An 11,891-nucleotide genomic window follows, 5' to 3' on the forward strand; every position below is an offset into this window, starting at 1 on the left:
CCAGAACAGGAATGTAGCATGCTGGTGGGATTCTCAGCAGCCAAAGTGTGGATTTGGGTTGGTTTTTTTCTGGTTGGACCAAGCTGGGAAGAGATTGCACCATTTGCTTTCAGCCACCCCAGATGGCTTGGGAGAGTTTGGCTGTGAGGGTTTTGTACAAACTGCCATAAAGACAGGAACTCTTTTCAGAACTCAGACTGGAGTTTAATCCTATGTTGTGCTGGTATCTATCTCTCTAGAGTTAGCTAAATTACAATATAACTTCACAGCAGCTTTGTGTAATCCTATGCTGCAGATACCCAGAGGTTCAGGGTGCTGATTAATTCTCAGTTCTGTTGAAAACAGACCACTGCTATATGAAAATATTATAATTTGTAGCAAGTCAGCAGAAATTGTCAAAGAATTTTTTCAGCTGTTTGCAGCTGGATTTGTACCCACTATTTTACCCTATGGGGAAAAGGGGGGAGCTACTGCTCTGTGCCATCACTTTCCTGTAGCCTGAGTCCAACAGAAGGACATTTGTGTATACTTTTCTTCTGTGTTGGAGAGCATGGGGACCTTAGCTCAGACCTGATGTAAGGACATTCAGTGTGGTGGAAGCCAGAGGACATTACTTGGGTGTACAAAGCTACTCCCGTAGCTAGATCGTATCCTAGACCCAGTGTTGTTGCATGTGAGCAGGAGGTGGTGCATTGTATGTTTATGTGGGGAATCTCCAGCCCCAGGAAGGCATGACTCTGCTGTTCTGTATTTCACCAGCATCTCCCCCACCAAGAGGAATGGAGCAGGTATGGCGGCAGGTGATGCACTGATGTCCAGCATCTGGTTAATACAGGCAGCTTCAGAAAAGGAGCCTATGATGGTAAGAGCAGAAGGATAAGGAGAGTTTATGCTCTCAAATGTAAGGGTTTCTATTCCCCCCCCACCCCTTACTTCATGCCTTTAGTTGCTTGCACAATGATTTGTTTTGACCATGCTTGCTTGGTGTTGTCAGCGTATGTAACCAGCCGTCTCATGAGGATGCTTGGTACACTCTTTGGCCCATGTGTTCACAGCAGCAGAAGAGGCATACATAACTGACAGCCACCTAAATGGCACCAGATGGAAATCCCCCATGTAAGCTTCACATGACTTCGCCTCTTAAATGTTTGGGCTCTTTTAGGCTTGTGTTCTAGTTTGTTGTTTTTTTTCAAAGCATTGTTTTATGTAATTAAAAAATGTTGATTACATGCAGTCACCAGCTGTGCCAGCCACAATTTTACAGCAAACAGAGCTCCGTGACAGATATATTCAGATGGATTGGTCACATTTGCCTCTAATAATCCATCAGGCTCCAGCTTTCTTGTTATGTTTTGATAGCCTTTGTGTTTACTGTAGTGCTACAGTAGAGTTGAAAAGCATTATGGATAGTTCTCTCATTAATTTGATTGTATTTTAAATGTATTTGTATTTCTGTAGCCATGAGTTCTGTTAAATTATATGTTATTCTAAAAAGTACTTCCTCTTGCTTAATTTAAATCTCTCATCTAATCATTTCATGAAGTACCTTCCCATGTAGGTTATTAGAAGGAATGAATACTCAAAGTTCTTCTGTGTTTTCCATTCTGCTCATCACTGAATGAATCAATATCCTCTGTTTGTCAATCACATCAGTTTAAAGCTGTACAGTTTTAGGCAATCTCACCTGCCTTCCTGTTGAAATCACTGCATACCTCCTGTGCTACCAGCAGTGACTTTCTGTACACCCACTGACAGCTGAAGTGGCCAAAAGCTGATGCTCTCCTAGGTTGTTAGGAGTCTTTTTTGCCTTGTATGTGTTACTGTTTGTACTTGCCAACCTTCACTTTCTGCTCTGTACTGTGTAAAGGTACTAGATAACTTTTTTGGTGCAAAAACTAGTATTAACCATGTACTTCAGATAATATTTAAAAAAAAATATATAAATTATCAGAAAGATCACCAAGTACCTGAAAAAGAAAGCAGCAAGCTTTGGTAACGCTTTGCGCTTTCCCAGGTAGCAGGTGTATACCGAAGTGAGTGATACAAAAACATTTCTGAGAACAGTTAGTACAAGGGGCATGTTCAGTGGCAGTTTTCTCTGCAACAACAATCACAGTGTACTATTGGATTTTTTTTATATTATCCTCTATTTGGAGAGTGATAGATTTAAAACACCCTCAGTCCTGAGAATTTTACTTGTTTGCTTAGCAATTTGAAGAGAATTGTAGTTGAAGGCTTCAGCTCTTTGATGGTGTCCCTTGAAATGCAGGCTCCTCATTTGTCATTGATTCAATTTTTCTTGTCATTAGATCTTTATTTGTGTATAAAGAAAAAGACAACCAGTACAGTTCTGTAAAAGAAAAGCCTGAAATGTTTTTTTTCTTGTAGCATGAACAGAACTAATTTGACAGCAATTACGGTGCCAGGGCTCTGAGTAGGGTGGTACTGAGCGACTCTAATCCTTTCAAACAGCATCACTTCACTTTCAGTGGCAAAACAACAGTGTCCAGAGCAAAATGGGTATGATATTCCTCGTGGGTGATACAGCCCCTGGTGACTGTAGAATGCCATTTTTTTTTGTGGCTCTGTACAAACATATAAGAGAACAAATAGGAGAGGTGGGTGGACAACAGGTTGACTAGCTCAAGGTCACACAGGGTATCGTCCCAGGGAGCATCCCAGGAATACTGTAACAGCTCACATAGCTAACTCATCTCTAACCTCCCATGCTTCTTTACAAGGAAAAAATGCTGGAGTTTAAATAAAAAGTACAATGTCATATTCATAGTAAAAGTTTAAAAAAGCAATTATGGAAGGCAAGAGCTTGATTTGGATGTTTGGGATGTCTTGCAAAAATCCCAAGAATGCTTTAAATAGAATTTAAAGTGAAAGCATGTAAAGCTATGAATTCTCATTTCATATTTTCACTGTTAATATTGTATAACTAAAGACAGATCCAGCAAAAAAAGATTCTTTTAATGGGAGGAGTGTAATTTTAGCACAGCTGCCACAGAAATACACAGGACCAAGCTCTGCCCACGGTTGCCTTTGGAGATAGCTTGCTGGATTTAATGCGTTTGCATGAAGAAAATATCCGGCATGCTCTTACTAATTTCATTTGTGGAAGAGGAGATAAATATTAATGCACATAAGCACCCATTAAATGTAGACTCACCAGTGAAATAACTACGCTGACTAAATTAATATACAAAGAGGTACTGGGTAGTCAGGGTGACATTCAGCTGGAATGATACTTTCTGAAAGGCAAAGTATCTTTTCTGCGAGTTTATAATTTTATTAATGCTACCTGAAAAACATTCTGTTTAAATCTAACTTGGGAGCCTGCAGACCTTTTTTCTTCATGTCAAGGTCATTTCCATCCTTCTCTTCTCCTCCTCACTGCTTCCTTGGCAGTACAGATCAAAGTGTTTGAGGGATGCCCAGTGAGCAGCCCTTCATTATTTCAACTAAGACCAGTTTTTGGATCCAGCACACTGCATGGCCTCATGAACAGCTGCTGAAGCTCAGGTGAGGAATAGGAGTAAGTGACTGCGATTTGGAGAATATAGGAATGAGCTGACTCTGAAGTAAAATAACGTGCAGTTAATTCATGCTGCCACCTTGTGGCTCCTGCTTAAAAAGATTTAAAAATACTGAAAAGTGTCAGAATCTATCATGGAACAGTAGGAAATACTGAAGCTGTTCTTTACATAGCCAGTGACACAGACAGAGGAGGTATTTGTGTGTTTTCCTAGGGGTTACTGTTCCCGTTGAAATGATAAAGTAGGTTGCTGTTCTATTCCTTAGCCTTTCACAGTACTGTGAACTAAAAGCTGGAGATGCACAGTGTGTGTTTTATATATATCTTCTGTGATACTATGCATCTCATTACAGAGAACCGACATCATATAATGTGCAGTTATGGAAATTTTTATGCATTGTAACAAATTCATAAACAGAAGATGTCATTTAACATCAAAGTTGATTTATAGTGTTCATTTATTTATTAAGTATACCTAGAGGATAAGTAAAATCAGGGATGAGAAGTCTCACCAAAGTCTGCTGAAGGCTGTGTCCACCCCAGTGTCATAGAAGACGAAACGATGAGGGTGCTCAGGAGGCTGAGTTGCTTAGCTCACCTTGCTTTCAGTACAATAGTCAGGACTTCAGCATGATGCTGCTGAACAATAGGATGTTTCTAATTGAGCTTAATACTTTTATGACCTCTTTGGCAGCTCTTGCATTTCACTTGGCCTTGCTTTTGAACTGCTGTAGGTTTGGTTTGGGTTTTTTTTCCCGCTCCCTGGAGCTAGGATTGCTCATGCTAATGTCTCAAATTTCTTCGCTGTCTGTGGATGACTCTGTCCGATTCCTTCAGTCACTGCGGTCCCTGTTGTACAGGCAGGGACTTCAGGAGGCAGTGTCTCCTGGCAGCTCCATGTGCTTATCCAAATCTTTTTTCAGGGCACTCTGAGACTGTAGGAATGGTTACCATGTAACTGTTGCCATTTATAATGTTTCATGTAATGTTTGATAGATGGTGTGTTGGACTGCGCTGCATAGCTTCTGTGGCCTAATAAGACTTAAATTTTTTTTTTCCCCCAGGTTTCTATCTCAGTATTACAGCTTGGTTTCTTCCAGGTTGCCTAACTCAGGGCTTGCCTCCTGAGTAAAGGGAGAGAGCTTTTGGTGACAGCGACCTGGTGATATTTTAGTGCCACTACTAAATGAATAACCACAATTCTGCCTTTGTAACTATGGGATTAGTTTATATCTCTAAGCCTGCAGGACAAAGGCTTTTTGCTTCACCACGATCACTTCATGTAAAAAATACTTGTTACGACTGTGACAACTCTTCATTTCAGTAGTCCTGGTAACCACGACAAATGAGCAGGTCAGCACTTTCCTTGGTCCTCCTCATACTATTAATGTACGTGCAGGATAATCATGGGAACAGAAAGACCTATTGAAAAAATGTCAAGAAGGCCAAAATGTTTAATGCTTTATTTTTTCCTACTAGTTGTTGTTCGAAAGTTCAAGAGAAAGAAGTGCTGACTAGCACTGCTGGTGATAATGACAAATAGTGAGATCTCTGCTTAGAACAGAGGAAGAAAATACATTCAGGAGGGCTGTTGGGAAATCAGGCGGTCTCAAGCTGTCTGGGTCTCAGGAATTTTAGTACAAAGTTAGCTGAAATGATTTCAGAATAATTTGTGGTGGTTTTTGACAAATTATGGTGGACAGGTGAGGAACCTGACTGCCGTAAAAGTCATGTGGTACCTGTCTCTAGAAGGAAGAAAAAGAGGACCTGGGTAATTACAGATCAGTTCAATTTTCATTTATAGAAGAAAAAAACCTGAAACAAAAGCAGTCTGGAAGATGCTGGACAAGTAAACCGTGTGGTTTTTTGGAGGAAAGTCATCTCAAACCAAAGTAGTACCATCCTATGACAAGATTAAAAGGTCTTATTACTAGGGGATAGGCACTATGTGACAAATACCAAGTCTTTTTGGCATAGTCATACCTAATGTGACTCTAGATGAAACTGGGTGCAAAATGGTTGGATGATACCACCCAGGTGGATGGGGATTAAATGTGTATTTTCAGGTGCCTATCCCAGGAACATTTCTTTCAATCTTGGATGGTAAATAGAAAATGTAGTTTCATGTACTTATTAACGAACTAGTACAAACTTAGAGAATCTGTAGGCTATTGGGAGAGGGATATGGCTGCGATCAAACCTTGACAAATGGAGAAATGCTTATGGAAAAACTAAGGTGCCACACAATACAGATAAATGCAAGTTGCTGTATTTAGGAGGAAAAAACCCAACTCTGTAGACAGCGGCAGACGACCGGCTGTTCTGACAGCAGAAACTGCTGGTGTTTATACTGGGTCACAGGCTAAACATGAGTCAACAAACTTGTCCTATTGTGAAAAAGCAAATACCATGCTGGGGTGTAAACAGTCATGCAGGCAGCAAAACACGCATTGCTGTCTCTTCATTCTGCTCAGCCTGGTGTGGTCTCAGCTACAATACCCAATTTGGGCGTTTAGAGCTGTGCTGTTGTAGAGAACCTGCATGCTGCGTAATTCCTAGCCTGTGCTTCTGGACCAGCAAAGAGCAGCGCTGTTCTCTTGCTGCCTCGTGACTTGGGTGTGGAATGATTCTCTTTGATACAAAAAGCTGTTTCCTCCCATCTGCGAGCAGGGAAGGCAGAGACTGATGTGAGAGAGTTGACTGGGTGAATAAATTGGGTTCTCTTTTTTGTATTGCATGTGGTGCCGTCCTAAAGCTTGATTCCTGGCCCCTGCAGAGTTGACCTGTTAAGCCTGTGTGCTTTGACAGTTTGTTTTACATTTGACCACTCTGTCTTCTTTAGTAGGTGTTGATGTTTCTCTCAGATTTAACTTTACAGACCCAGCAGATGATTGTGTTCCCAATACCGGTTTTTTTTGAAGAGCAGAGGGGCTGTTTACATTGTACCTTTATTGCAGATTCTGGGTGCTGCCTGAAGTCCACGAGACTCCTGGAACTTGCATCCACACTGCCTTGTAGGCAGTCTGAGCTCAGAATCATCTGGGTCTGGATCAACTTCACTTGCCCATGCAGCTGCAGGGACTTGGGAATATCTCATCTGCCTGCTGCCAGGCAAATAGTGTCTTTGCAAAGGCAGATGATGGAAAATCCTGAAATACAACCCTCTCTCTGTGGGTCACCTTGTTTGGACATCTTTAGTCATGCATAAGGAGACTGCAAGCAGGATATGCACAACTCAGCTAATAAATATAGCTTTATGGCTTTAACGCACAGTGAGGACAGGCAGGTTTTAACAAGCTGGGAGACCAAGCCTTAGTACAAGCTGCTAGACCAGGCATTAGTACGCTTCTACCCTCCTCTCCCTAAGACATCCAGAAAGTCTTTGCTGGCCCCGTAGGTACTGCCAGGAGCAGAAGGATTGGTCTCCAATGGTCCCTGCAGTGCTCAGTTACTGTCTTCTGCCTCCGTGAGTATTTCCTATAGAATTTTCAATATTGATGTTTTTCCCCTTGAATCTTTGAGCTACTGACTTACCCTGCTGCAACAACCCTGTAACTTTGTCTTATGTGGCATAGCTCTGTTTCGTATCTTTTTTCACCTCTTGGCAATTTCTTCTGCTTATTTTAGGGAGCTGGGCTGCATTGAAGTTAGGCGTTTGGGCCCTTGGACACTGTTGAACCACTTGGAGAGGAGGTAGAAGGTTTACAGGGAGAGGATTATGCTATCCCCAGTCTTGGAGGCAGTGTCGGTGAAGGCTAAGCAGGTAGCAGTGTTGATGTCGGGCAAGCGATGGGTTAGGCTGGCAGGGAGGGAGGAGGGTAAGAGCCAGCCTCAAGCACCAGAGTCAGCACTGTCTCACCACCGGTGGTGATTACGGGGGCTGCCTTGCCTGCCGGACTAGCCCCATAAGGGACAGACCTTCCCAACTCATGGCTACTTATAAGGGACTTTCTGCTGCCTTGCAGCATGGCTCTGGGTTTTGCCAGGCTGCACTGGTAGAAATCTGAAAGACGAATTAATTGCAGGTACTTAGTCAGAGCTGGTATGTGGTTTTCCAGGTGTGGCAGCCAGTTCTCAGGGTCAAAATGGCTGGACTGCATTTATATATCTTGGCCAGTGTCATGAGAGCATCTAAATGCAACAGTCTGGGCAGTGGAGAGGGATGACTTGGTTCTCAGGCCTCTTGTTCTTTGCCAAATGGTACTCAGGTCACACCAACTTCCGTAGAGGGTAAAGGCACACATGTCTCCTCTCCAAGTGCACCATGCTTTAAATAGAGGCTCAGCAGTTTTCCCAGATGTTAGTTTAGCAATGCAAGGGCTAAACAAACAGCAACAGATGGGAAGTCCCCTGTTGTTGTGAACCACAAAGCCAGAATATGACTCCAAAACACGTTTTGCAGAGTTGCTGCTCACAGCAGGTTAGTCTGAGTGAGAGGTGAGCTACAGCTGAAGGAAATGAGAGAGCAGCAGGAATGTTGTTATATCCTCCTCAGTTGTGATGAGGAGGCAGCGTTGGAAGATAATGGCTTACCTCTGAGCTATGTGTGTTGCTGCTGCAGCAAGGGTAAATGCAGGATTAACAGCGAGTTTTTTTAAGACATTTTTCTCCAGAAACACTTTACCAAGAGTATTGCTCCCAAGGGCATTTACTTCAGGAGAGAGAGAGGTTATCTCAAGAGTCCCTTCCCAGAAGAGTTCTCTGTTATGTGATGTTTTAGCAAGAAAGACCTTCTCCAGAGACTATGCTTTCCCTCAGGAGATTAATCTGTTTTGCAGAGCTTTTCCTTGTATGTTTCAAAACCTCATTTCTGTCTTCATTTGTTTGAAAAAAAACCATGCCAGATCAGTTGTAGCCCCTGGCCTGTTGTTCCCCTGTGATGTGATGGTCTCCCTTACCTCCCAGGCTGGACTTCACACAGAAGTTACGATACGGCCGTCTGTGGTCAATACCTTTGTTCAGTACTGCCCCTGGCTTGGACTCTGCTTACAGACATTCAAAGCCCTGGGTCACCGTCCTTTCTGGAAATCGTCTCCTGCTGTCATGGGATAGATGTCCAGGAACATGGCCCCAGGATCAGGGACCAGTGGAACCAGAGGCTACACGAGCAGCCAAAATTTAGTGCTTTTTCTCTTGGTTTCCCTTTGGGAGTATATTTGCTTTTTCTGCTATTTGCAAGCCCAGTTTAATCAATGAAGGGCTTTACCAGAGTCCCAGGGTCACAAATTAAAAGCCAGACAAATGAAGCATCATGCTGTTTCCCACCAGCGCTGCCATGTGATGATATCTCGAGCTAGAAGACCTCTTTAGAGTGTGGGGTGTCTGCAAAACACCTGAGTGACTAGCTCTGGGGTTTACATTTCCAAGGCTGGGTATTGCTGGATTCACGACCTGGTTTAAGTAAGATGAAATATGTCTGTGTGAGGGGAAGGGGAGCAAAATGTCATGGGCAGGCAGACTGTTGGTGAAGCTGTCTGCCCCTGCAGGGACCAGGCTTCCCGAGGTGGATCCAAGCCATCAGACTTTACAGCTAGGACGAGCTGCTAATTTCAGTAATGGCACTGACCTGGCTGCCTGCTTTGAAAGATGCTTGAGTTTTGTTTATGCACAAGGGAGTCGTGTTTTGTGAGCGCACCATCCACCACGGGGGACTTCTCTGTGAGCAGAGGGCCAGCACTAATGCCATCCTGTGTGGCTGTGAATGAATTCACCCTTTATTCAGCGCTTTCCACCCCTGCTGAGCCGACAGCCCTGCGCTGCTCACAGGCGTACATAGATGCTGCCATTTGCAGTGCTCCTTCAGCTGGGCTTCCACACCCCGGTGCCTCTAATCCCGGACAAAACCCAGGCCTTGGAGCAGCAAACACAACGAGACCTCTATTCTTAGCCTGGAAAGCCTCAAAGCTGGTTCTCTGGGGTGTCGGGCGATGAATATGCAGCTACTGGAGCTCTTGACAAAGCCGAGTGAATAGCAGCGTTTGTCGTTAGCCCTGAACATTCACTCCTCTCCCATTGGATCTGTAGCCTTCACTGCAGCTTTTCACAGTTACATAAATATGGCCTATTTTCCCCTCACGACTTAACATCTTGCTCACTAAGTTTAGGCTTTTGCACACGTACAAAACAAACCCTCTGATTTTTCACACACAGCTGGAAATCCTGGCTCACCCGGGGAGAAGCCATCCCTGCCCCTATAAAGGCTTCACAGTGGTGACGGACAGCGGCGCTGGCAGTGTCCCCTTGCGAGTGGCACGACCCTGCGAAGTCCTGGACGCTGCATTGCAGATCATCTGAGGTGCCTTGTCCTTTTTCCCCCAAGAAAGTTGGACCCCAGCCGTGTGGCTGTGAGGATGCCGGAGGGTCTGCCTCCATGGGAGGCTGCACGGTGTCCTGGAGACTGGAAGGGTGGCTGCATGCTTTGGGGCACAGAGCAGATGGCTCCTCACTCCCCGGAAGATGCTGATGTGGGTAGATTTTTCCCCAAAGACGGTTCATCCCCACCCCCCTGAGTGTACTGGGAGATTGCACTGCAGTATATCTGCATTAAGAACAGCCCTATAGAGAATGGATGTCATTTGGAAACCTCCCAGCCCCGGGGTGTAAGAAAGCTGACTTGCATCCACTGAGACTCTGGGAAGCTTTATCAGTGATATAAGTGATACAGGTGCACAGGGCTGGAAAACAGATGCCTGCATGCCCCCTTGCAGTGATATTACTCCCTGCTTCAGTAGCCTGAAGGGATCCAGCTCCCCAGTTCTGCTGGAGTCCCTCCACGGTGGGGAAATGGTCAGGATCTTGACATAGCATCATATCTCAGCTTCTTACTCCTCTTGTGGTGGGAAATAAGGATACCTGGTTATAGGTCCTGAAATGATCGTTCCCTAGGCCAATGTATCTGCTGCTACGGTCACAGAAGCCATCCATAGCTATGAATCCATAGCAAGACCTTTTCTATTCCAGGGCTGATGGCATGCTGTGACTTGAAACATGTTCTGACAGCTCCTGGCAGAGTGACCCGTGAGGGAGATATTTCCTGGAGCTGAGTACCAACATCCTGAGGCCAGCTGAGAAGGCAGGTGGTTGGGGTGCTGGATTTTGGCTCAGGAGGACTCGATCCTGTCCTGCTTTGCTGTAGACACATGTGCAATCTCAGGCGAGTTTTGAAGGTGTATTACTGAAACTAGTCACTTAGAGATACAGACCTGGCAATGTGGGGTATTCTCAGGTTAACTGCTGTGGAGGGTATTGACTTGGAGACTTTCTGTGTTTGTAATTCAGTGCATCACACCCATTGATTTTTTTATTAACAGCAGCCCTGTGGCTAGATATCTGTGTGTCTCTGAAATCACCAGTGGGAAACCTTAGAGTAGGGAGCTGCGGTAAACAGGTGAGTAGGGGGTTTCAGGGAAGGGCATAATACCTTAAGCATCTGATGTTGCTTTCATTTTAATCCTGCTGACCAAACTGAGCACCCTAGGCAAGACCCAGCCCCTCTGAGTGGTAAGCCACTAGGGCAGAATTGGGGAGGAGGTGTGGGATCTTTCAAAAAGCTGGCAAGGGCATTAGGGACAAAGCTCTTGCTTCTTTCCAAAGGGGCACGTGCTTCTAAGCATGTGATGCTTTAGAAAAGCACATTGTAAAAATCTGTGGAGTGAGGAATTGGTAGCCCTTTGGGGAGGATTACACCTAGATTTCTGAATCCCTGGCATTTTGGGTCTGTCATTGCAGCAGATGAGCAGAGTGTCAGGGACTGCAGGCAGCTCTGCACACAGCTTTCTGTGCAGCATGCAGAGGGGAGGTGTTATGGCTGGAGTGCCTTTCCACACCATCCAACAGCCCGGCCAGGCCTTTGGACCTGTATCGGCATGACCCGGATAATGGGAATGGGGTCGGGGCGGGCCTGAGCTTTAAATGATGTTGATGCTCTGGGTATGCGCAGCCCATTTTCTGTCTGTCTTGACGTAATGCCATTTTTAAAAGCTCTGGGTCAGGCTAGTCCTACACCATCCCTAAGTGTACCTGAGGACTGCAGTTGGGGATTTTTTTTATGTTCAATGGAGGAAAGGAGTCATAAAGGAGAAGCTGAACTCTTATCACTGCAATCCCTTCCTGCCCTCTAGTACGGCCCTTCCCCTCCTAGGTAAAAGCAAACAAAGAAAACAAAGCCCCCAGTGCCCAGGCGGTAGTTTTCCTTGCTCTGATGGTCCATGAGGTCCTAATTTTTTCCCTGTCCCTTTTCCTCACTGTGCCCCTGGCTAGCAGCGGCTGCTGGCGAGTTCTCCATGGGCAGCAGCCAGCCAGCGGCAATAATGAGAGCAAGTCAGGCAGTGCCATCCTATACAAGCCTCTG

The 11,891-nt window shown here is 44.9% G+C and overlaps 1 protein-coding gene across 2 annotated transcripts in view; it reads left to right on the forward strand.

Annotated features, from left to right (window-relative positions):
* DARS2 (aspartyl-tRNA synthetase 2, mitochondrial) overlaps window positions 1-11,891 on the forward strand; it is a 38,679-nt gene that overhangs the window by 19,739 nt on the left and 7,049 nt on the right. The window contains exon 19 of one of the 2 annotated variants that reach the window (XM_010580612.1): window positions 9,692-9,769. The exons of the other annotated variant lie outside the window; for it this stretch is intronic. The gene's annotated coding sequence lies outside the window, so the exon portion shown is untranslated. Of the gene's footprint in view, window positions 1-9,691; window positions 9,770-11,891 lie in introns of those variants that run through there. 2 annotated transcript variants of the gene reach the window in all.

The sequence above is a fragment of the Haliaeetus leucocephalus genome, unplaced genomic scaffold (assembly GCF_000737465.1).
Source record: "Haliaeetus leucocephalus isolate CR32 unplaced genomic scaffold, Haliaeetus_leucocephalus-4.0 Scaffold730, whole genome shotgun sequence".
NCBI lineage: Eukaryota > Metazoa > Chordata > Aves > Accipitriformes > Accipitridae > Haliaeetus > Haliaeetus leucocephalus.